This window comes from Hemiscyllium ocellatum, chromosome 13 (genome assembly GCF_020745735.1).
Source record: "Hemiscyllium ocellatum isolate sHemOce1 chromosome 13, sHemOce1.pat.X.cur, whole genome shotgun sequence".
NCBI classification, from domain to species: Eukaryota; Metazoa; Chordata; class Chondrichthyes; order Orectolobiformes; family Hemiscylliidae; genus Hemiscyllium; species Hemiscyllium ocellatum.
In genome coordinates this window covers 38,696,479-38,723,429 of record NC_083413.1, presented here as the reverse complement: position 1 = coordinate 38,723,429, position 26,951 = coordinate 38,696,479, and the positions used below count along the sequence as shown (strand labels likewise).

General features: G+C 40.7%; 1 protein-coding gene across 4 annotated transcripts in view; it reads right to left on the bottom strand.

Moving 5' to 3' along the window:
* The window catches only part of dis3l2 (DIS3 like 3'-5' exoribonuclease 2), a 289,701-nt gene that overhangs the window by 192,981 nt on the left and 69,769 nt on the right, over window positions 1–26,951 (bottom strand). The gene's annotated exons all lie outside the window — the stretch shown is intronic.

Sequence of the window (26,951 nt, the reverse complement as noted above, 5' to 3'; positions counted from 1 at the left end):
TGACATCAAGCAACAGGAGGTGCCATCAGGATAGGTAGGCTGACAAAAGCTTAGCCAAATATGTGAGAAGTATCTTAAAGAAGGAAAGACAGAAACTAAGACAGAGATGTTTACTGACGGAATTCCACAACTTAGGAACTAGGCTGCTGAAAATTCAGCCACCCAAACAAAACAATAGTAAAAGAAGCAGGCCATACAGCCTGGAGTTTCTCCACCATTCAATGCAATCTGACAGATCTTTGACCTCCACTCTGCTTTTCAGCCCAGTCCCAATATGCTTTAATTCCTTTGGTATCAGAAAACATATTAATCTCAGTGTTAAATATATGCATTAGCTAAGTATCCAGAGCCTTCAGGAGTACAGAGTATCAAAGATTCACAATACTGAATGAAGAAACTTCTCCACTATCTAAATCATAATTTAATCCTAAAACGACAATCCCCTGACTCTTGACTCTCCTACCAGGGTAAGAGCTTCATAGCATTTGCCTTCAAATGCCATCTCACAATCTCATACCATCTGAACAGGTTCATTCTACTTAATCTTATCTTTTAGGACAACCTTCTCATCCAAGGAATCAATCTCAAGAACTTTCAGCATTGCATCTCCACAAAGGCAAGCAACCTATTTAGGGACAGAGACAATAACTGTACATAAGCAATCCTGGCATGGTTTCATCATAACTTTGCATAATTGCAGTAAAATCACCATGGATAGTATTTTACACACCCGCAATCAAGTGCAATATACAATGTGTATTCTTAATTGCCAGCTGGGCTTGCACCTTAACATTGTGCTTCCCTGACTGGAGAGCCTAGAAAAGAGGGCAATGGTCTTAGGAAAAGGAGTTGGTCATTCAATCTGAGATTAGACCTTACTCGCTCAGAATATCGTGCATCTTTGAAATCCTCTTCCAAAAAGGAGGTAGATAGAATTCAGACCCAGTAAGACACCCAAATAAACCTTAGTGAATTGCCTATTCCTGTTCCTATCGCTATGTTAATGTATTGTCATGATAAACTTCAGAAAAGATGGAAGAAATATTCCAATAACTGAAATAAGTGCATTTCATTGAAAGCTAACTTATACAGCACAAATAATTTGATAATATTACTGTATCACAAATGTTTCTCAAGTCACTGATAAAAGATAAAAATACAAATCTGATATAAAACTATAGTGTAAAAATTATGTCAAAATTAACTTCAATATTTAAAAATAATGCAAAGGTCCATGTAGATTCTGATTTCATCAGTCAAGTAACAATTTTGTGTGGTTTTGCATTGCATAATTTGCAAATACTCTACTAGAAATTGCTTGTTCTTGTGTTAATTTCCTTGCAACTTTCAATTCTCATTCTTCAAAGTGAAAGCTCGGATTAGATGGATGTTTGCAAAGCCATTGCTTCTTTCTAGTCACCCTCCGAGGTTTAATCTCACAGTGTGATAATCTCTTGCACTAACAGGTAAATAGTCTCCTGCAGTAACTAAATTACAACTGCCAATAAAGTAATGACATTTACATCACAAGCAAACTAGTGGTAATTATAATTTTAAACATAGCAACTTTATTTATAGTCTTATCAAAAAAGAAAGCAACATTTGAATATTGTTTCAATATAGAAAGCAATTAACAGCCTTAAACATCAACATCACTTTGCCTGACAAAGGAGCAGGGTTCCAAAAGCGTTTGTGATTCAAATAAACCTACTGGACTATAACCTGATGTCATGTGACTTCTGACTTTAAACATCAACTGCAGGCTTTCTTCAAAAATCTCCAATGGCATTTATATAGCACCTTTAACATAAAATATCTCCAGGCACTTCACCACCATTTTAAAACAACATTTGACACCAAGCCACATAAGTCATATTTGGATGCAAAGCTAAAACTTGGCCAAAAGGTAGGTTTTAAGGTGTGGCTTAAAGGAAGACAAAAGTGGAGAGGTTTGGTTGGGAATCCCACAGCTTAGGATCTCAACAGCTGAAGACAAAATCACTAATAGTGAAGCAAAAAAAAACAGGTCATAATTAGATACTTACAAATATCTCAGAGGGTTTGAAAGGCTCAAAGAGTTTAAACAGCAAGCCAACAGAGGACTTTGAGAACAAAAATTAAATTTTTACAACTAAGGACTTACATAATTCTGAGTCAGCTAGAAATGGTGAACAAAACTTGCTTCAAATAAAGGCATGGGTAGCAAAGTTTAATTGTATTTGTTCATTAAATGTGGAACTGTTGTCAAAGCTAGTATCTTTTGTCCATGTTTAATTGCCCTTGAGGTAGTGGTGGTGGTGAGCCACCTTCAGGAATCACTGCAGTCCTTGTCATTTAGTTACATCCATAGTGATGTTGGGAAGGGATAGCAGGAATTTGGCTTAGGTCAATGAAAAGTACAGCGATATAGTTTTAAATCAAGATGAATATTTGATTTAGAAAAAAACTTGCAATTAATTTAGAGGACATCAAATTTAAAAAAAAATCTGGAAGCAGGTCAAGAGTTTGTTGAAACAGAAAGTCTTTGGGTTATTGGTAAATTGGGTTATAAATAGCAGGTCTAAATAAAGAGTGGGAATTGGTGCAGGCTCAATGGGCTGAAGGGCCTGTTCCTATGCTGTACTGCTTTGTAATGAGAATGGAAAAAAAGCATTCATTAGCCACGAAGCTGAAACAGGGGTAGTGTCCAATGTTTTGACTACATAACCTCACACACTATTTCCTGCAAGTTCTTCATTCCATTCTTCCACTTTCCCCATCTCCATTGCATCTGTTCTGATTTTACCAGCTTGCACAAGGGTGCCTCCAACACATCCTTCTCTTTCAACAAAGGATATCTCACAGTGGGTGACAGGGTTCTCAGCCATGTCCAATACATTTCCCACACTTCTGTTCTCTTCTTTCTCCTCTCTCCCAGAATGATAGGATTACTCTTACCCTCACTTTCACCAATAGCCTCCACATTGAAAGGGTCCTCCACTACTCATGTGACAATCAAACTCAGCTTCTCTCCTTTCCCCTGTTTAACATTCCATTTGTGACACCCTGGTCCATTCCTCCGTCACTTCCTCACCCTTCCATTTTCCCATGCAATTGCAGAAGGTATAACTCTTGCCCTTTTAACTCCTCCTTCTTAACTGTCCAAGGCCAGAAACACATCTTCCAGGTGAAGCTGCAGTTTGCTTGTACTTCTTTCAATCTAGTCTTCCTTATTCACCGTTACCAATACAATCTCCTCTATACTGGATACAGGAAATATAGACTTGCTTTCCAGAATACCTCAACTTTGTCCTTAAGAATGACCCCCAACCTTACAGTTGTTTGCAATATCAACACACATTTTGCCCTCATAATAGCATTTCTGTCTTGGACCCACACCAAAGCTCCAGCAAAGCCCATTGCAAGCTGGAGGAACAATACCTCATTTTCAGCTTAAGCATTCATACAGCTTTCAAATAAACATTGAGTTCAACAACTTCAGAGCTTAAACCTGTCATTCATTTTGATTACACCCCTTTTGCCCTCAACCAAGACTCCTTTGCAATACTTTGCTCTCAACAAAGGTGACCCATTTTCTTGCATTTATATCCCTCCTCTACTACTATTAACACTCTTTTTGTCTTTTGCTCTGTGCTCCACTTCCCCTTAATCAACAGAATAGAAAACAATGTTTACGAGCAGATGCTGCTAGTTCTCCTGCACTTTGTTTTTATTTCAGTTCTCCAGTGCACATTACTTTGCTTCCATTTGTTAGAGATGGAGACAGTTTTAGTAATGGTGCAGAAGTGTGCTCAAAAGTTCAGCTCCCAGTTAAATATAACCCCAAGGTTGCAACAGATGGTTCAGCCTTAAGTGGTTGCTATAGAGAGGGTCAGAGCTTAAACATGTGAACAGAGTTTGCAATAGTGACCAAAGACTATGGCTTTAGTCTTCCCAATATTTAATTGAAGAGAATCTATACTAATCTAATACTGGCTGTTTAACAAACAATATGATAATCTGATGGCAGTAAGGATTCCACAGAGGTGCAGCTAGATGAGAAATTGGGGATTCCAAGCCTAGATCCATGGGGGACAGAAGAGGCAGTGGTATAGTGCAGCATCAGGAAGGGAAGCCATTGCGGGTGATACTCTTAATCAGAGTAGATAAAGAGGAATGAAGTTCCACCCAGCTGGATGACAATGGAGGAGACTGGTGTGATAAAATATGCTAAAGGCTGCAGACAGAAGAGGAAGGATAGCTTAATCTTTGGCACAATCATAGTGGGTCGTTTGCAACTTTGATAATAGGCACTGAAAACAAAAACTACTGGAAATCACAGGTCAAGCAACATTCATAGACAGAGAGGAAGCTAATGTTTGGAATGTAGATGACTCTTCATCAGAGCTGACGTCAAGTGAAGAGGGGGCAGCATTTATGCAATGTTGGGAGTGGAGTGCCGGAATAGAAAGAATGTAGATAGTGCAGATTAAATTATTGTAATAGGAGAATGGCAGAATATTAGTGTATCTAATTGCCAAACTGGAAAGAACAGACAGTCCCACTGGAGTGGGAGGGAGGGGAGAGAGGACATGGAGACAGAGAATGTAACAAATAAAGCTAAACAAAAGGGAAGGAGTGGGAGTAGGTTCACAATCTGAAGATGTTGAACTCAACGTTAAGACCAAAGGTTGTCAAGTGTCCAGTCTGAAGATAGATGTTGCTCCTCCAGTTTTCACTGTGATTCACTGGTGTATTGCAGCATGCTGAGGACAGACAAATGGACATGCCAGCAGGATGCTATATTAAAATAACCAGCTACGGGAAAGTCAAGGTCTTGTTTGCGCACAGACCAGAGATGCTCTGCAAAGTGGTCACCCAGTCTGCACTTGCTTTCTCCAATGCACACGTTGGTGCAGTGGATACAATATACCAGATTGGAGGAGGTACAGGTGAAATGCTGCTTCACCTGTAAAGACTGCCATGAGAAATACAGATGGGGGAATATCTTTTGTTGGGAACTGATGAAGCCCTTGAAGTGTATATAAGTTAGACAAGAAGGAGGCTGGAAGAACGCATCAAGTGTCCTTACCTACCATCCACCAGTCTCCACATCCAACGTATCATTTTTAAACATTTCTGCCAACTCCAACTAGACCCCACCACAAAGAACATCTTCTCCTCCCCACCCCTCTCTACCTTCCACAAGGACCGTTCCATTTGTGAATCCTTAGTTTGTGACACGCTCCCCACCAACTCCCCCGAACCCCCAGGTACCTTGACCTGTAACCGGAAAAGATGCAAAACCTGCCGATATACCAACCCCTTCACCTCCATCCAGGGCCCCAAACAGTCCTTCCAGGTGAGAGAGGTGCACCTGCCTCTTCTCCATCTAATTTACTGTATCCAGTGTTCCCAATGTGGTCTTCGCTACATCGGGGAGACCAAACTCTAATTCAGGGCACATTTTGCAAGCATCTCAGCCAGGCCTGCAGGAGTTGACCTGACCTTCCAGTCACCACCCATTTTAATTCCTCTTCCACTCCCTTTCCGACATGACGATCCTTGCCCTCCTCCATTGCCACAGAGAATCAGACTGCAAATTGGAGGAACAACACCTCATCTTCTGCCTGGTCAGCCTACAGTCCAGAAGACTCAACATTGAGCTCTCCAATTTCAAATAACCTTCCTTCCCATCCCTATACTCCCCTCTCTTCCATTCCTCTGATCAACCCTTCCTTCTAATACCAACCAGATTCATTTCTCCCATCAACCAAGCCGTACCTCTACCTGTGTTCATCGAATCCCATTTCACCACCCTGCGCTCCCTCCACCACCCCCTTTATCTGTAGCTCCCCTTACACCGAGTCCTGAAGAAGGGTTACACCTGAAACGTTGATTTCTCCACCTCTTGATGAGGCCTGGTTTGCTGAGTTCTTCCAGCCTCCTGCTTGAAGTATGCAAGGCAAATAGGAAAGAACTTAAATAAGAAATTAAAAGGGCAAAAAGGGATCATGAAATTTCATTTGCAAACAGGATTAAAGAGAATCACACGGCTTTTTATACATATCTTAAAAGCAACAGGGTAGCCAGGGCAAGGGCTGGCCCACTGAATGACAAAGGAGGGAATCTATCTGTGCAGCCAGAAGAGACAGGGGAGGTCCAAAGCAAACACTTTGTGTCAGTATTCACCAAAGAGAAAGAATTGGTGGAGGATGATCTCAGAGAAGGGAGTATCGAATTTCTAAGCCAAGTTGCTATGAGAAAGGAAAAGGTGTTGTGTGTCTTAAGAAGTATTAAGGTAGGTAAGTTTCCGGATCCTGATGGGATCTATCCCAGAATACTGAGTGAGGCAAGAGAACAAATTGGTGGAATATTGACAGACATCTTTGTATCTCTTTGGCCACAGGTGAGGTCCCAGAGGACTGGAGAATAGCCATTGCTTAAAGGGTAGCAGAGATAATCCAGGAAATCCAGGAAATTATCGGCCTGTGAGCTTCACATCAACTGTAGGAAAATTATTGGAAAAGATTTTCAGGGACAAGATCTATACGCATTTAGAAGCAAATGGACTTATTAGAATAGACAGCATGATCTTGTGCAGGGATTGTGCCTCATTAACTTAATCAAGTTTTTTGAGGAGATGATGATGATGATTGATGAGGGAAAAACGATTAATGTTGTCAACATGGACTTCAGTAAAGCTTTTGACAAAATTTCTCGTGTAAGACTGGTACAAAAGGTGAAGTCTCATAGCATCAGGGTGAGCTGGCAAGATGAAAGCAAAACGAGCTTAGTCATCGGAGACAGAGGGTAGCAGTGGAAGGATGCTTTTCTGAATGGAGGGTTGTGACTAGTGGTGTTCCACAAGGATCAGTGCTGGGACTTCTGCTGTTTGTGGTCTTTATAAATAATTTGGAGGAAAATATAGCTGGTCTAATTAGTATGTTTGTGGGCGATACACACATTGGTGAAGTTGCGAATAGTGAAGAGGATTTTTAGATGATACAGCAGGATATAGATCAGTTGGAGGCATGGGCAGAAAAAATGGCAAATGGAAATTAATTCTGACAAATCTGACGTGATGCATTTTGGAAGGTTAATTATAGGTGAAAATTGTACAATGAATGGCAGAGCTAGGACACTAATTGCCAACTGTTTAAATCTACTGGGATCTTTTGTACCCCAAATCTGTTCAAATCTCCACCAATCCATCCAGGTCCTGGACTTGATCCATCCAGGTCCATCTAAAACTGTCCAAATCCCAGACTGGATCTGTCTAAACCTGTCCAAATCCAAGACAAGCCCTCAAACACACGGAGGTCGAACTTCTCTGTTAATTCAAACCAAACACCCAGAAAAGCTCACCTCACCTCGTAATCTGTTAAAACGAGTGACAGAGAACTCCTAATTTCCACTATTTAAAGTAAAAAACAATTTATTTTCTTAACTCTAATAGTGAGCACTTAACAATAACTATTAACAAATCTAAACCCCTCCTTATTCTTCAATACTTATTATCTTAACCCCAACTCTATAAAAAAAATGCTGTTCCAGTAACACACTTATTAAACATTACATTAACTTAATCTCAAAACAACACAGTCTTTGTTTTCTGTGGGGTCTTCAATCTATTGGCTGTTGATCTCCCAGGGTCATCATCTTTCTTTTTAATGTGAGTGTGTTTTACATGAAAAGGTACCTTTGATAGAGAACATTTTAAAATTTCTTTGAGAGCAAGATGTTAGGTGGGCAGTTAGCTCTCTGATTCTACGGCAGTTTCTTATATTCTCTATCTTAGTGATAAGGAAATCCATGAGGTGCTCACACCTATTAGTGGTTCGATAACAGCATGTCAAAGCTAGTTTTAAGGAAAATATGAGCAAGTTTTGTTCTATAAAGCTTGAGAGAGGAATATAAGGGCATAGTAACCTAAACCAAGTTTTAATTGGTTTAAAACCACACGGCTGGTGGGTGCCTTGGGGGGCGGGGGGGTGGATGTTGGATGGGGTTGAGGCGGGGGTGGGGGCAGTATTGGGTTGATTTGGGGAGCAGGTGGGGCGGTGTTGGATGGGTTTGGGGACAGGCAGGGAGCAGTGTTTTGTCGGGTTTGGGGATGGGGGTGCGGTGTTGTTCGGGTTTGGGGGGCAGACAGGGGCAGGGACGGTGTTGGATAGGGTTTGGGGGTGGGCAGGGGCCAGGGGCTCGCATGCAGTGTGCTGCTGCCTCATCTCCTGAATGGGGAGCAGACTTAACAGAAAACTCCAAGCCCCAGAGGAGAGGCTTTCAATCAATTAACCAAATAAACAATTATCCGAACGAAGCAGTACCTGCCCATCTCGTTCGGATAATCGAGGTTTCTCTGTAAATGGAATTTGGCTTTTGTAGCAAGAGGATTTGAGAACAGGAGCAGGGATGTCTCACTGCAATTATACAGAGCCTTGGTGAGACCACACCTGGGGTACTGTGTGCAGCTTTAGTCTCCTTATGTGAGGAAGGAAGTTCTTGCTGTGAAGGGAGTGCACAAAGGTTGATCATACTGATTCCTGGGATGGCAGGACTGCTGTTTGAAGAGACCTTGGATCGACTATATTCATTGGAGCTTAGAGGAACGGGGAGGAGAGAAATTGCATAGAAACCTATAAAATTCAAAAACAACTAGAGATGGTAAATGCAGGAAGGGTGTTCCTGGTGAGTCTAGAACCAACCATCAAACCAAGGCTTAAAGGTAAGTGGTAGGTTGTTTAGGACTGAGAGAAAGAAACATTTCTTCACCCAGAGCATGATGAGCCTGTGAATTCTGTACTATAGAATGCAGAGCAGGCCAAAACATTGAATGGTTTCAAGGAGTTAGATATAGTTCTTAGGACTAATGGGATCAAAGGGGCATGGAGAGAAAGCAGGAATATGGTAAGGGGTTGGATGATCAAGCCACGATCGTGGTGAAATGGCTGAGCACTCATGAAAGCCAAATAGCCCACTCCCGCTCCTATTTTCTATGTTGAACAAGGGGACACTCATTTAAAACAGAGATGCAAAGCAATTTATTCTCAGAAAGTAGTGATTATTTTGAATTCTCTGACCTAGAGACTTGGGGAGGCTAGAACACTGGAAGAATGTAAAGAGGAGGTAGACAGAGTTTAGAAATATTAAGGAATAGAGGGCTATGAGGGCTCGCACGAAACAGGATTTGAGGCCTGGGACACATCAGCAATGGCCATATAGAGTGGTAGGGAAGATTTGGGGGGGTGCTCAATAGCCTTCTATTGCTCTTATTCCACCTGAGAAGCAAGGTGCAAATTTCAATCATAAAATTGTCAAATAAGAAAAGACAAATGACAAGAAAATTCTGGTACAATAACACATTTTGCATTCATAATATTATCACATTCATTTCTTGAAATAATTCCATGTACTTTTTTAACACCATGAAATCAGTACATAGGGCAACAGTTTACATCATCAATGTCAATGAACTAAAACAACAGTCAACTCAGCTTGCATAAAGTTTGAAAATTTCTTTCAAGCAGTTTGAGCACAAAATTAAATGTTGCACCTTGAATTTTAATTTGTATTCCAACACAAAAATTGTGGAGGGGATTTTTCTTGTTACACAGGAATATTTTAAAGCTCCTAAGCATTTTTTTTAAATAAAAGGAAAAGTTGGGAACTCAAAAAAAAGTCAAATGCAGGAATTCAATTACAGTGACATTCTACATAAGCTGCAGATGGACACTGTAAGTGGTCTCCTTACTTCAAAGGATCAATGCCAGAATAAACAACTGTAAAAGCACTGTGTAAAAGTATGGTGATGTGTGAAGTTAGTCACCTAATATATTCATCATATGTAACTCAAAACAATACAATTCCGACTGAAACATTGAATTATTGTGTGTAATGAGAGTGAGACAGATCTGAGGAAGTGCCAGATAGAAGATAAGAGAGGAAGCAAAAACAAAACAAGAAGAATCTCTTTGCAAGATAGAGAAAACAAAAGTAGAAAGCAAAAAGCAGGTAGACATGGACATGTGAAAAAGAAAGACAGAATGAAAAAGACAGATGAATGAAAATGACAGTAAAAGACAAAGCAAGAGGAAGAGAGGAGGGTTACAACAATGTTCAGGACAGGGGTTTTGAAGAAAAAAGGGAAAATAGGAACATAGGAGTGGGAGTACACTATTCAGCCCCTTCAGCCTGCTCCGTCATTCTAGATCATGGTTAATCATCTAATGCAAAGCCATGGTATCATTAGAAAAAGAAAAACTATCTTGAGTTTAGAAACAACCCTTCCACAGTACTCTGAGATAAAAAAATTTATCCTCTCAGTCAAGACATTCTTCCTCACCTCAGATTTAGATGGCTTGCATTTTATTCAGAAATTCTCTCTTCTGGTTCAGGAGGCTACTGCCAGGGAAATATCCTTTGTGCATCTAAAGTCTAACTGCATAAATTTTGCACATTTCCATGAAATTGCAACGACTCATTCTTCTCAACTTTATAGAATAATAAACTTTACTCAGTCTCTCGTCAAAAAAATTCCATCATCACAGGAATCAGCTTGATGAAACTCTACTGCACTCCCTTTAGGGGTCAGTTAGTTCAGTTGACTAGACAGTTGGTTTCCAATGTGGAGCAATGCCAACAGTGTGCCACGCTGGCTGAGGTTACTACAAAGGATTCTCCTTCTTAGCCTGTCCCCTCACCCTGAGGCGTAATGACCCTCGGGTTAAACCACCACTAGTTGTCTCTCTCTAGTGAGAGACCAGTCCTATGATCTACTAAGATAATGGGTTACTTGACCTTTTCTCATTGTACTCCCTCTATGACAAGAAAATGCTTCCTTAGGCAAGGTTGTAAAATGCACACTGTACTTCAGGTGTGGTCTACCAACGTTCCATCGATCTGAAGCATGATGTTCTTGCTGCTGGACCCAAATCATCTTATGATAAAGGCGATTATCATTGCTGGCTTGCTGCACTTGCAGTGAGTTATGAACAAAGACATCTTGGTCCCTTTAGATATCAACACTTCAAATCTCTTAACCTTAAGAAATACCCTGTACCTGTGCTCACTGTACCAAAGTAATAACCTCACATTCATCCACATTATATTCAATTTGTCAGGCTCTTTCTCATCATAAATCAATCTAAAACATATTTTTGCAACCTCTACATCATTACTTTCCCACTAAGACGTAAATCATCTGCAAACCTGGAAACATTACAATCAGACTTAACATCGAAAACATTGGTATGGATTGTGAAAGCCGAGGTCCAAGCACTGTTCTGAAGAAAGGTCACCAGACTCAAAACATTGGCTTTGCTTTCTCTCCACAAATGCTGCTCGACCACTGTTGAGATTTGCCAGCAATTTCTGTTTTTGTTCCAGAGACTCCCACCTTGTTTACTAATCTCCTCAGTAGGTCTTTATCAAAAGCCTTCTGCACATCCAATGGACTCCCCCCTTAATAACTCTGCTAATAACATCCTCGAAAAACATTTAGGTTTATCAAATATGAATTATTCTTGAATAAGTATTCTGTCCAATCAGATAATTGTTTCCAAACATCCAGTAATCACATGCTCTTTAATAGATTCCAGGAAAATATGATGTCCTGCATTTTGAAAAGGCGAATCAGGGCAGGACTTATACACTTAATAGGGAATGTTGCTGAACAAAGAGACCCTGGAGTGCAGGTTCATAGTTCCTTGAAAGTGGAGTTACAGGTAGACAGAATAGTGAAGCCGATGTTTGGTATACTCTGTTTTATTGGCCAGAGGATTAAGTATACGAGTTGGGAGGTCACGATGCAGCTGTAAAGGACACAAAAACCCTACAGTGCGGAAACAGGTCCTTCAGCCCAACATGTCTACATCGACCCTTCATACAGAAACCCACGCAGACCCTTTCTCCTACCCTATTTTCCTATATTTAATCCTGACCAATGGGCAATTTAGCATGGCCAATTCACCTAACCTGCACATTTTTGGACTGTGGGAGAAAACCAGAGAATCCGGAGGAAACCCACGTAGACACGGGGAGAACGTGCAAACTCTTTACAGACAGTCACCAGAGGCTAGAATTGAACCCAGGTCCCTGGCACTGTGAGACAGCAGTTCTAACCACTGACCTACTGTGCCACCTCTTGGTTAGGCCACTTTAGGAAAGTTGTGTCCAATTCTGGTCTTCCTCCTAACAGAAGGATGTTGTGAAACTTGAAAGGGTTCTGAAAAGATTCACAAAGATGTTGCCAGGGTTGCAGTATTTGAGTTACAGGGAGAGGCTGAATAGATAGGGCTATTTTCCCTACAGCATCGGAGGCTGAGGGGTAATCCTTTAGAAGTTTATAAAATCATGAGGGGCATGGATGGGATAAACAGACAAGGTCTTTTCCCTGGGGTGGGGGAGTCCAGAACCAGAAGGCATAGTTCAGGGTGAGAGGGGAATAATTTAAAAGGAACCCAAGGGTCAACATTTTCATGCAGAGGGTGGTGAGCTATGGAATGAGCTGCCAAAGGAAGTGGTGGAGGCTGATACAATTACAACATTTAAAAGGCATCTGGATGGCTATATGAACAGGAAGGGTTTAGAAGGATAAGGGCCAAGTACTGGCAAATGGGACTAGGTTAGGATATCTAGTCGACATGGACAAGTTGGACCAAAGGGTCTGTTTCCATGCTGCACATCTCTATGACTCTACTGACGACAGAGTAAAAGCTCTATAGCTTTCTTTTTCTCTACCCATCCTTCCTTAAGCAGTGGTAAACATTTTCAATCTTCCAATCTGCAGGCACCACTGGAACATGAATACAATTTTGAGAGTTGATCACCAATGCATCCACTATCTCTGTAGCCATCTCTTTCAACACTTGAGGATGAAGCTTATTGCTCCTGGGGATTTGTCACATTTCAGTCCCATTATCTACTCCAGCACTACTTTGTTTTTTTAATAATACTAATTTATTTCAGTTTCATACTTTCACTAGACCCTTCAATCTTTATTATTTCTGGTTTTCTTGTGTATTCCTATGTATCGACAAGTACAAAGTAGTTGTTTAGCTTTTCTGCGTTTTCTGTATATTGTTTTTCAACTCCTGTTTCTCATCTGCAATGGACTAACATATCCATTTTGCATTCATATTCTATTCTATTTCTCAATTTATTTGTCCTTTTTGCTGAATTTCAAAATTCTCCAAATCCTCAGGTTTACAATTTTTGGCAACTTTATTCATCGCCTCCCTTGATCTATCTTTAACTTCCCTAGTTAGCTATGACACACTCACTTTTCTTGTTGGATGTGTTTGGGCATGTTTCTTAAAATGTAGACAATTTATTAAATACAGCATTCATTTTTATATACTGTCAAAGCTTTGAATGAATATTTCCAATCCATCACAGACATTTTATCCTCGCACCTTTGTAACTGTCCTTGCTTAGATTTAAAATGAATACCATCAAACTGAACTACATTGAATAGATCATTAATTGGCCATTTCTCATTGCAGTCGAGAGTGTGTTGCTGGAAAAGCACTGCAGGTCAGGCAGCATCTGAGGAGCAGGAGAACCATGTCTCAGATTTCAAGGCTCACTATTGAATTACTAGTCCAATATCAAAATTAATGATACTGACATCCGGTTTACCACACTTTCTTGTACAATGCACTTGTCACCATTAATTAGCTTGAATAGATTACAAAGTTAATCAGAATTAACATTTTGGACACAGTGACCCTGCTTTCTCTGCATAGACGCAGTCAGATCTGCAGAGTTTTTTCCAGCTATTTTTAATTTTTTTTCCCCCAATTCCAGCATCACAGTTGTTAGGTTTTTTTTAAGATTAAATAGTTGCTTGTCACAGACTTTGACATGCTCACACGACGAACACAATTCCAAAACTACAGGGCACAGGTTTAGGGTGAGAGGGAAAAGATTTAAAAGGGACCTAAGGGGCAACATTTTTATACAAAGGGTGGTGTGTATATGGAATGAGCTGCCAGAGGAAGTGGTGGAAGCTGGTACAATTACAACATTTAAAAGGCATCTAGATGCATATACAAATAGGAAGGTTTCAGAGGGATAGGGGCCAAGTGCTGGCAAAATGGGACTAGATTAATTGAGGGTATCTGGTTGGAATGAACGAGTCTCTGTTTCCGTGCAGTACATCTCTATGACTCAAATAACTTGCAGGTGCAATAAGCAATTGTTATTTAATTCATTCATGGTATTGTGGGTGTCACTGACTAGGCCAGTATTTATTGTCCATTCCTAATTACCCAGAGTTAGGCTGATTCCTAGCCCAGTTGGGAATGAATCACTTTGCTATGGGCCTGGAATCATATGTAGGCCAAACCAGGTAAGGATGGTAGTTTCTTTACTTAAAGGACCTTAGTGAACCAGATGGGTTTTTCCAATAATCAACAATGGACTCATGGTCTTCATTAGACTCTTAATTCCAGATATTTATTGAATTCAAATTCTACCATCTGCCACAGCAGGATTTGAAACCACACTGCCAGAACATTAGCTTAGTTTCTGGATTAATAGTCTAGCGATAATACCACTAGACTGTTGCCTCCCTCTTGAGAAAATTAGAAAAGTAATTGACAGGTCAGCCTTTATTGCAAACAGATTAGAATAGAAGAATAATGATGGGCAGATGTGGGTACTGCAGATGCTGGAGATTAGAGTGGTGCTGGAAAAGCCCAGCAGGTCAGGCAGCATCTGAGGAGCAGGAAAATCAACATTTCAGGCAAACGCCCTTCATCAGGGATGAGACTGGGAGCCTCAGGGGTGGAGAAATAAATGGGAGGGGGTGGAGCTGGGGAGAAGGTAGCTGAGAGTGCAATAGGTGGGTGAAGGTAATTGGTCAGAAAGGAGGATGGACCGGATAGGTGGGAAGGAAGATTGACAGGTGGGTCAGGTCATGAGGACAGTGCTAAGCTGGAAGGTTGGAACTAGGATAGAGTAGAGGGAGGGTAAATGAGAAAACTGGTGATGCCATGGGGTTGAAGGGTCCAGAGGCAGAAGCGTTCTTCCTCCACGAGTCAGGTGGTGAGGGAGTGGTGATGGAGGAGGCCCAGGACCTGCATATCCTCAGGAGAGTGGGAGGGGGAGTTGAAATGTTCAGCCACCTGGCATTGGGGTTGATTGGTACGGGTGTCCCAGACATGTTCTCTGAAGCGCTCTGTGAGAAGGTGTCCGGTCTGCCCAATGTAGAGGAGACCGTATTGGGAGCAACTGATACAATAAATGATGTGTGGAAGTGTAGGTGAAACATTGATGGTTGTGGAAGGTTCCTTTGGTGCTTTGCACTGAGGGGAGGGGGGGAGATGCGGGCTCAGGTTTTGCAATTCCTGTAGCGGCAGAGGAAGGTGCCGGGAGGGGAGGGTGGGGGCAGGGCGTGGACTTGACTAGGTAGTCATGGAGGGAATGGTCTTTGTGGAAAGCAGATAGGGGTGGGGAGGGCAATAGATCTCTAGTGATGGACGTGTCGGCGGATGATGTGATTTATGCAGAGGTTGGTGGGGTTGGTGAGGACCTGGGGGGGTTCTGCCCTTGTTGTGGTTGGAGGATGGGGTTTGAGGATGGAGGTGTGGGATGTGGATGCGTTGCATTGGAGGGCATCTTCAACCATGTGGGAGGGGAAATTGCAATCTTTAAAGGAGGAGACCATCTGATGTGTTCTGTGATGGAACTGGCCCTCCTGGGAGCAGTTGCGGAGGTGGAGGTATTGGGAATATGGGATAGCATTTTTGCAGAAGGTAGGGTGGGAGGAGATGTAATCCAGGTAGCTGTGGGAGTCGGTGGATTTGTAAAAAATGTCAGTGTTGAGTCAGTCATCGTTGATGGAGATGGAGAAGTCCAGGAAGGGGAGGGAGGTGTCAGAGATGGTCCAGGTGAATTTAAGGTCGGGGTGGAATGTGTTGGTGAAGTTGATGAACTGTTCAACCCTCCGTGTGGGAACATAAGGTGGCGCCGATGCAGTCATCAATGTAGCAGAGGAAAAAGTGGGGAGTGGTGCCAATGTAACTCCGGAAGATGGACTGTTCTACATAGCTGACGAAGAGACAGGCAGAGCTGGGGCCCATGGCTACCCCTTTCCTCTGGAGGAAGTAGGAAGATTCAAAGGAGAAATTAATGAAGGTGAGGACTGGTTCAGCCAAACGAATAAGAGTGTCAGAGGAAGGGGAAGAGGAATAATGATGACTTGCAAGAATCGCATGGAACTTTGTTGAGATCACACCTCAATCAGTATGTGCAGTTTTGCGTGGCAGGTAGTATAACAAAGGTTTACCAGATTTGTTTCTGGAAATGTGAGGGCTGATTAATTATAGAGACTGAGTAAGTTGTGTCTATGTTCCCTTGGAGTTTAGAAAAACGAAATGTGGTCTCATTGGAACACCCAGGAGTACAAAGGGCTTGATAGGATATATACTATGATGTTGTTTCTCATAGCTGGGGAAATCTAGAACAAAGGGGCACGGTGCTAGAGATGCCGGTGTTGGACTAGGGTGTACAGAGTTAGAAATCACACAACACCAGGTTATAGTCCAACAGGTTTAATTGGAAGCACTAGCTTTCGGAGCGCTGCTCCTTCATCAGGTGGTTGTGGAAGACACAATTGTAAGACACAGAATTTATAGCAAAAGTTTACAGTGTGATGTAACTGAAATTATACATTGAAAAATACCTTGATTGTTTGTTAAGTCTCTCATCTGTTAGAGTGACCATGTTAGTTTCACTTCTTTCATATGTAAATCACAAAAAGTTTTCTTAAAGTTACATTCTCAGGTTAACTTTAACAATTGGTGTCAGCCCAGCCAATGTGTTAGCTCCCTGTATACTGCTGTCTGTGCCATAATGTTTAGACTGATTCTAATCTAAAAAATGAATTAACAGAATCATGCAGTTTTTGAGCAAAGTACAATGTAACTCTGCAAGTACAAATTCACACCACAAATGTATATGTGTATACGTGCATGTGGATTTGTGTGTGTGTCTGGAGTGGGGGAATGTGAATGCTTGTGAGAGAGAGTGTATATGTGTGTGTAAGAGTGTAAAGGGGTCTAAGTCTGTGAGAGGGTGCATGTGTGTGTGTGTAGGAGTGTGTGTGTGTGTGTGTGTGTGTGTGTGTGTGTGTGCTGTGTGTGTGGTGTGCTGTGTGTGTGTGTGTGTGTGTGCGCGTGTGTGGTGCAATGGTGGTCACACTGAACCCATATTTCAGGTTAAGGAATTGATCATTTAGGACTGAAAGAAAGATTAATGTCTTCCCTGAAAGGACTGTAAATCTTTGGAACTCTCCAGCACACAAGGTTGTGGGTGTGCAATCATTGAATATATTTAAGACTGAGACAGGTAGATTTTTTGGTCACTCACTGATATAGAATGTGGGCAGGGAAGTGGAGTTGAAGCCCAAGGTCAGTCATGAACATCTTGAATGATGAGCTGCATTATCTTCTTCTATTCCTATTTCTGAAGTTCTTACCTTTGCAGGTTTTTGAGTAGTATGTTCACATATTCACAGAATTGCTACAGTGCTGGAGGTCCTTTGACTCATGGTGTCCGTACTGGCTTTCTAAACAAGCATGATGACTAAATGTCATTCTTCTGCCAATTCCCCATTTTACATGTGGAAACAGTTTCTTCCTATATCCAAGTCCCTCACAATTTTGAAAATTTTAATCAAATCCCCTCTTAGTCTTTTCACCTCCAAGAAAAAGGGCCGCAACTTCTCCAATCTATCTTCATCAATGAGGTTTTACATCCTTGGAATCATTATCATAAACCTCGTCAGTACTTTTGACAATGCATTCACATTGGGCACAATGCGTGGTGCCAAAAAACATACACAATACTCCAGATGATTTGTAACTAATATCTTGTATAGTGAGAGGTAAGGTGTGTGATTTACATATTTTTAAAATCATTAATTTTGTAGTTTAAATTCTTGAATTTGAACTATTGGCAAATAGGTTTTCTGAGTGTCTGAAGGAGTTTAATGATAAACATGTAAGTACTGTAGCCATGGGGATTTCTATTTAAAAGCAGTCTGAGTGTGTGTTTTTTGGATGCTCTTGGTAATTTGTTTACATTGAGATAGTTCATAAGTAAACAGTCTAAGTATTAAGTTTGCAGACAGAACATTCTGATTTTATTTTGCAATGATTTCTTAGGGGAAATACCACAGCTTGGAAATTAGTGTGAAAATAGTTTGAGGAACTCTGCAGGGTTCTTAGCTAAAGCTCGATATGTAAAGCAGTGGCTTCTGAGAAAAGAAGGTAGTTCTGAATGGTTAAAAAACTGGTTTCCTTAGCATAAAGAATTTACTTTAAAAGTTCCAGACCAGAGGTGTGTGGATAAAACCCTGGAGGGGTTTTATAAAGGTGAAAAAGTCTAGGCTTGGTTATGTGACAAATCTGTGACGATTTTCCTTCTTTAACAAGGTCAGGTTCTCCTTGGGTTTTTTTTTCAGAGAGGTCGTAAAGACAGAGGTTCTGTTTTATCTGTGTTTACATACTTGAAGCTTTTAAGTTTAAAAAAATCTCTTGGACAATGAAAGGGGAGTGGCCAATTCTCCCAGTTCAGCTTTTCTCAGGTTTGTTTTGATTTGGTTTTAGCAGTCTGGCTGTTCAGACCAAGCAGTCAGTTTGTTTTTGAGGTTGTTGGTCAGTTGTTAGCTGGCAATTCAAAAGAAACAGCAACATGAAAGGTGTTCCATGCTGAATTTCTCTGACATCTCTCTCTCGCCTGTCAGAGCTGGTGTTTGATTTTACCCTTTTTGCCAAGGGGGTGTTTATGGGAACTGTTGCAGGCATTTCAAATAGCATCATTAAGTTGGGGTAGTCCATTAGCTTTTCGGATAGGTTAAGTTATTCTGTATTTTGTTCTCTTTTGTTTGTGTTTCAATCGGTACTCTGCAAATAAACTCTGATTTGTTTAAAACAGAAGGGTTTTGACCAGCTCCATCACTCCTGGAATAACACTTTACACTTGCTTAACACAACTAGAAAAGGTAGGGTCTGGGCTATCTTCTTGAGGTGTTTTGAGTGTGTCTGGCCTTATCCTTAATAGATCGGGTGCACTTCGCAGGATTTGTTCTATAATTCCAAATTGGGTTAGGGTTGCTGGATTCAAAGTGGTAAGTATTAGTGTCTTTTCTTCTGGATGTTGAATTCAGTTGATTTGAACACTTCTTGGGATAACAATGACTCTTTCAGTCACTAAGAGTTTTGTGGGGGTGGGAGAAGTGACTCTGGCAGCTTCACAAAAGGTGAACAAGGAAAAGCTGCTGGAGTTTGCAGACAAGCTGGAGTTGGAGCTGCTTCCTTCCATGAGGAAAGGAGAGAGAATTACAGCAATAGCTCAGATTTAAATTTCTTGGAACCACCATCAGAATCTTTGGAGATGACTAAATTTCAATTGAAAATGAATCAGCTTGAGGTAGAGACAAAAAAAAGTAAAAGAAAAACAAATGAAAGTGTTTGAGTATGACTAAAGGCAGAGGAAAGAGAAAAAGAACGAATCACTTTAGCAGAACAAAAAGAAAAGTGATAAAGGGAGAAATGAGAGAGAACTTCAGAAATTAGCACTTAGACAGGAAAAAGATGAAGATGAAGGTAACTTAGTAAGGATGAGCAAACCCACGGTAGCCACAGTTCGGATGAGAATCTGTTTAAATTTATTCAAGCATCCAAATATGTGCAGGTCAGGTGAAACTGGCCATGCTAAATTGCCCATAGTGTTGTGTGCATTAGTCAAGGGTAAATATAGGGTAAGTGAATGGGTCTGGGTGGGTTACTCTTCGAAGGGTCGGTGTGGACTTGTGAGGCCGAAGGGCCTGTTTCCATACTGTAGGGAACCTAATCTAATCTAACCATTGTCTAAATTTAATGAGGAAGATGCGGAAGCCTCTTTCATCTCATTTGAAAAGGTAGATAAACAAATGCAGTGGCCAGTGACCATATGGAGTTTGTTGATCCAAACAAAACATGTACGTAAAGCTATTAAGGTATTTGCATCACAATCAGAAGAGGTATCTGGGGCATATGAGGAGGTGAAGAAAGCCATTTTAAGTGCATATGAGCTTATGCCAGCAGCCTACAGACAACCTTGCAGGAATCTAAGGAGGAACCATAGTCAAACCAACATGGTGCTTAAAAGGATCAAACAAAGTAATTTTGATAGGTAGACAAGGGCATTACAAATAGAGCAAACCAGAGAGATGATTATTTTGGAGGAGTTCAAAAATTCACTTACTGAAGTAGTGAGAACTCATGTAGAAGAAGAGTTAAAACGGCAAGATTAGCAGCTGAAATAGCTGATGATTATGAGTTGGTTCATAAATCGAAGTTTAGCTTCCAACATCAGTTTCAATTTGTAAGGGATAGAAATTGGGGAAAAGAGAAATCCTCACATAGTAAGACAAAGGTAGATATTAGTGAAGATCATAAGGATAACTTACCATAGGATAAAAAGGAAACCCTTGAAGGGGATAGAGAAGGTAAAAAGCTCCTGTGTTTTCACTGCAATAAAGTAGGCCACATGAAATTACAGTGTTGGTGGTTTAGGAAAATCACTGGGAAGCCAAATGTAGGAAAACAGGATAAATCAGTGAATTTTGTTGGAAAGCACATTGGAGGCTATATAGCTGTACAAGAATGTACATCCTGGTTGGAGGTTGGTTAAGGAGGAAATGTCAGATCTTCTTAAACCATATACCTGCAAAGGTAAATTTACTCACATAGACCAGGGGCAGCAGGTAAAGAGCTCGCAATAATAAGAGATAGAGGATCCTCTCAGTCTTTGATGTTGAAAGATGAGAGGATATGTACCTCTGAAGGACTACTGCCAAAAAAGGTGCCAGTCAAGAAACACTCAGTCATATAGAGTGAGGTTAGAGTGTCCAGTGAAGAGTAGAGAAGTCATGGTAGAAGTACTGGTTAAACTCTCAGCTCCAGGAATACAATTTGTCCTTGCTAATAATAAAGCTGGTTCAAGGGTAGGAGTGCCACCTACTGTGGTTGAAAGGCCAGTCCAACTCAGGCAACTAAACCATTACAGGACACACATCCTGGGATTTTTTCGAACGGTGTGGTAATGAGATCACAAACTCACCAATGGAAACAAGAGAGATCAAAGAGTACAGATACCAAAGTTGAAGTGGAATTAGTAGAGGCGTTGGTTGATCAAATGGTTGAGACAAACCAGGAGCAGATAAATGACAAAGCAGGCATCTATCGTTCACAGAAATTAACTGAGTTACAGCAAAAAGAGAAGAAACTACACCGATTGTATCAAAAAGCATACATGGAAGAAGAATCTAGATGTATCCCTGAATGCTGCTATCTTAAGAATGATGTCTTAATGAGGAAATGGGATCATCGTATAATCAGACAGATGAGAAATAGGCTGAACTTCAGCAAGTCGTGTTGCCAGCGGGTTCTAGACAGGAGGTATTGCAGGTGGCACGTGCACTATCAACAGGTGGTCATATTTGGGAGCAATAAAAACACAAGCTAAATTACATAGAATCCTTACAGTGTGGAAACAAGCCCTTCAGCCCGAACAGGTCCACACTGATCCTCCAAAAGCAACCCACCCAGACCCATTCCCTCATCCTATACTTACCCCTGACCTATGCACCTAACCTACACATCCCTGAACACTATGGGCAAATTAGCATAGACAATTCACCTAACTTGCATATCTTTGGACTGTGGAAGGAAACCGGATCACCTGGAGGAAATCCACGCAGACAGGGGGAGAATGTGCAAACTCCACATAGACAGTCACCTGAGGCTGGAATCAAACCCTGGCGCTGTGAGGCAGCATTGCTGTCCTCTGAGCCACGATGCCACCCTGGCCTGTAGTTGAATTTTGCCAAACATGTCATACATGTCACGTAACTGGAAAACCACAGGGAGTAATAAAACTTGAAACTCTTAATACTTATTCCTGCATTTGAGGAGCCTTTTACAAGAGACTTAATTGATTGTGTAAGACCTCTACCTAAAACAAAAAAAAGGGAATCAGTATTTGTTAACAATAATGGATGTGTCTACCAGATTTCCAGAGGCCATTCCATTATGCAATATCACAGCTAAAAGAATTGTAGAAGTTACTCAAATTTTTCACTCAATATGGATTACCTACAGAGAAACAATCAGATCAAGGGTCAAGCTTCAGATCAAAATTATTCAAGGAAGTTATGGACAGCTTAGGAAAAAACAATTCAAAACCAATAGAAAGGTGGCATCAGACATTACAACCTTGTTGAGGGCTTATAGTCAAGATTATCCAGATGATTGGGATATGGGAATTCCGTTTCTACTTGTGCATCAGAAATGCACAAAATTAAGTTGATCAAATTCAGTCCATTTGAATTAGTTTTTGGGCATGAAGTGAGAGGACTATGAAAATAGATTAAGGAGAAATTAAGTCAGAATTCAGAGACCACATATTTGGACTGTGTGTCAAATTTTAGGGAATGGTTAAAAAGAGCAGGGGAGTTGGCTAGACTGCATTTAAAAGTATCACAGCTTACAATGAAACAGGAAACAGACAAGAAATCAAAAACTCACAATTTTGCTATCAGGGTTAAGAAGTTACTGTTACTTCCAGTGATAGGTGAACTTTTAAAAGGAAGGTTTAGTGGACCTTATCAAGTCGAAAGAATATTGAGTTGGGTGGAATATTTGATATGGAATCCAGACAGAAAGAAATCCAAGAGTGTATCATATGACTATGCTCACAAGGTATTTTGACAGGAAAGGAAAGCAAAAGGAGACTGTGTTATTGGTTACAACACTGAAGGAGGAACCAAATTCAGAGGATTCTGAACTGGACATTCCTCAAGTTAAATTGGACAATAAGGAAGTTGTCAAAAACTGAGATAAATTATTGAGTTACCTTCCAGATGACAATCGAAATGACCTGAATTAAGCTGGGAAGTGCTATCCTAGTTTTGCACGATATAGATATAGGAGATGCTGTTCTGATTAAGCAACATCTTTATGAGTATAACTCTCCAAAGTTGGCACAGGTTCAAAAGGAGATTGAACACATGCCCCAAGATGACATAATCGAAGTGAGTTACAGTGAATGAAGCTCACCCATAATAATGGTGTCAAAACCAGATGGTCCCAACAGGTTATATATGGACTAGCTCAAAGTCAATACGGTTACAAATACTGACGCATATCTGATTTCACATGTGGAAGACCATGTTGAAAAGGTGGGATAAGCAACTTATATTTCTAAGTTGGATTTGCTCAGAAGGTACTGGCAGGTACTTTTGTCCAAAAGAGCAAAGACAATTTCAGCTTTCATAACGGCTGTATTGAAATGGACTGTATCAATTTAAAGTCATGCTGTTTGGTAAGAAAAATGCACGAGCCACATTTCAAAGACTAGCCAATAAGGTAATTTCTGAATTATCAATTCAGAATAGAGCTTATAAGAAGGCCTATGGTGTAATAGCGTTCATTAGCAGGGGATTGAATTCAAGAGTCGTGAAGTGATGTTGCAGCTGTACAGGACTTTGGTTAGGCCACATTTGGAGTACTGTGTGCAGTTCTGGTCGGCTCACTTTAGGAAAGATGTGGAAGCTTTGGAGAGGGTGCAGAGAAGATTTACCAGGATGTTGCCTGGAATGGAGAATAGGTCGTACGAGGATAGGTTGAGAGTTCTCGGCCTTTTCTCGTTGGAACGGCGAAGGATGAGGGGTGACTTGATAGAGGTTTATAAGATGATCAGAGGAATATATAGAGTAGACAGTCAGAAACTTTTTCCCCGGGTACAACAGAGTGTTACAAGGGGACATAAATTTAAGGTGAAGGGTGGAAGGTATAGGGGAGATGTCAGGGGTGGGTTCTTTACCCAGAGAGTGGTGGGGGCATGGAATGCGCTGCCCGTGGGAGTGGTAGAGTCAGAATCATTGGCGACTTTTAAGCGGCAAGTGGATAGGTACATGGATGGGTGCTTCATCTAGGATAGATGTTCGGCACAACATCGTGGGCCGAAGGGCCTGTTCTGTGCTGTATTGTTCTATGTTCTATGTTCAATTGTGTCATACATTTAGAAGACCTGGTGATTTTTAATCACACATGGAAGAAACATTCTGCAACATTTATCCAAATTGTTCGATCGACTTCAGGAGGCAAGCTTGGTGGTAAACCAGGCTTAAAAGTGAATTTGCCAAAGCCCAAGTCACCTTTCTAGGCCATGATATTGGACATGGAATGCAAAACCAAAGGTAACTGGGGAGTTTCCAACACCATTGACAAAAAGAGCTGTGCTACAATTCCTGGGTTTGAGTGGACTTTATCAAAACTTCATATCAAATTTTAGCAGCGTGGCTGCTCCACTCATTGAATTACTAAAGAAAGGCAAGAAGTTTCAGTGGACAGCATTTGACAACCTGAAAACTGTGTTAACCACAGACCCAGTGTTAGCCACACCTAAGTACGCCAAGCCATTCAAAGCGACTATCTATGCGAATGATGTGGGTGTCCGTGCTGCACTCTTACAGGAAGACTATGCGAAGGTACAAAGATCTATCAGCTGTTTCTCCAGGAAACTGAACATTCACCAGCAGAAATAGTCAACAGTTGAGAAGGAAACTTTGAGCTTGGTGTTGGCATTATAACATGTCAATGTTTATGTTACCAATAATGTATTGAGATCATATACACTGATCATGACCCATTGAAGTTTGTGGAGAAATTAAAGGACAAACATTCTAGATTGTTTAGATGGAGCTTGTCGTTACAGCCAGTTAATTTGAACATTGTGCATGTGGCTGGACGGGAAAACATGATTGCCAATGCACTGTCGAGACTTGGATGAGAAATAGAGACGTTCAGTAGCGAGAGTAAAATATACTACTACATTCTGTTTCAGTCTATGTTTGCATGTTTATACTCAACGTAATGTATATGGTTGTCGTAGTGTACTAACAGTATAAGATTAAGAGATTTCAAAATGAAGTGATCTTTGGATATTGATGGGTTTTTTTTAAGGGGGACGTGTGATGAGGCTACTCATTTACCAAGGTTAGGTTGTCCTTGGGTTTTTTTTAATCAGAGGGGCTGTAAAGACAAGTGGCTCCATTTTGTCTGTGTTTATCTTCTTGAAGAGGCTTTTAAGCTTAAAAAAAAACTGTATAATGAGAGTGGCCAGTTCTCCCAACTCAACTTTTCTCTGGTTTTGATTTGGAGATGGCGGTGTTGGACTGGGGTGTACAAAGTTAAAAATCACACAAGCACCAGGTTATAGTCCAACAGGTTGAATTGGAAGCACACTAGCTTTCAGAGCGTCGCTCCTCCATCAGGTGGTAGTGGAGGGCTCAATCCTAATACACAGAATTTATAGCAAAAATTTACAGTGTGATGTAACTGAAATTATACATTGAAAAACTGATTGTCTGTTAAGCCTTTCATCTGTTAGAATACCGTGATAGTTTCACTTCTTTTATGTGTAAATCACAAAACCTTTTTTTAAAAAGTTACATTTTTTAAAAAGCTAACCTGAGAGTGCAATTTTTTAAAAAAAGGTTTTGTGATTTACACATGAAAGAAGTGAAACTATCACGGTATTCTAACAGATGAAAGGCTTAACAGACAATCAATTTTTCAATGTATAATTTCAGTTACATCACACTGTAAATTTTTGCTATAAATTCTGTGTGTTAGGATTGAGCCCTCCACTACCACCTGAAGAAGGAGCGACGCTCCGAAAGCTAGTGCGCTTCCAATTAAACCTGTTGGACTATAACCTGGTGTTGTGTGATTTTTAACTTTCTCTGGTTTGGTTTATTTTGGTTTTAGCAGTCTGGCTGTTCAGAACAAGCAGTCGGTTTTTTTGAGGCTACTGGTCAAAGAAACAGCTACATGGAAGTTGCTCCATGCTGAATCTCTCTGACATCTCTCTCTCCTGTAAGACCCTATGTTTGATTTTATCTTTACTGCCAAGGGGGTGTTTATGGATACTCTTGAAGGCATTTCAAACAGCATCATTAAGCTGGGATAGTCTGTTGGGTTTTTAGATAGGTTAAGTTATTCTGTATTCTGTTCCCGTTTGTTTCATTCGGGTTTTCTGTAAATAAATTCTGTTTAGTTTAAAACTGAGGGTTTTTGATGAGCTTCATCACTCCTGGTATATACCTGCTTAAAACAACTGGAAAAGTTGGGTTTGGACTTCCATCTTGAGGTGTTTTGAGAGGGTCAGGCTTGGTCCTTAACAAACCAAGGAAGAGACCATCAAATTTTCACAACCAGGAATTGAAGCTACAGCTGAGTCAAATGCCATGTGTGATAGAGAAAGGCAGAGGGATGCTGTTGGGATTAATGGCATTACACTTTCGGTTGTGTACTATCATCTTTGTATTACATACAGATAGTTTAGTTCATTTGATCTTTATTTCTTTTGCATAAAATATTTTATTGTTAAAACAAATCTGCAACATTGTATGTTTATTGCTTCAGTGAGCAACAACCTCATTAAAGCCACACAAAAATTATCTATCAAACCAGACGTCAGTCTGAGATGTGACTTGTCCAGTATTAACATCAGCTGGGATCATAATAGATTCAACATATCTCCCTATTCTCTACTCTTACTAAGAAAGCCTACAATACTGAATGCTTTATGAACTGCTCTCCAACTGTTCTGCCATTTTCAATGGCTAATGCACATATCCATCCAGATCTTTCTGCTGTGTATATCCTTTATAGTAGTAACCTTGTTCTTTCTACCAAAATACATCACCACACTTTTTTAGCATTGAACCTTATCTGCCAGAAATTTATCCACTGCACCAACTTGTCCATACCCTTTTGAAGTTCTATACTGTGATCATCAGTTTTTTTTTACCCCTCCACTTGTTGCACATTGGTAGCATTTCCTGTTTACTACATTTGAGTTATGGAAGAAGTCACACATCAAATTTACTTATTACCCAAACAAAATCTTTT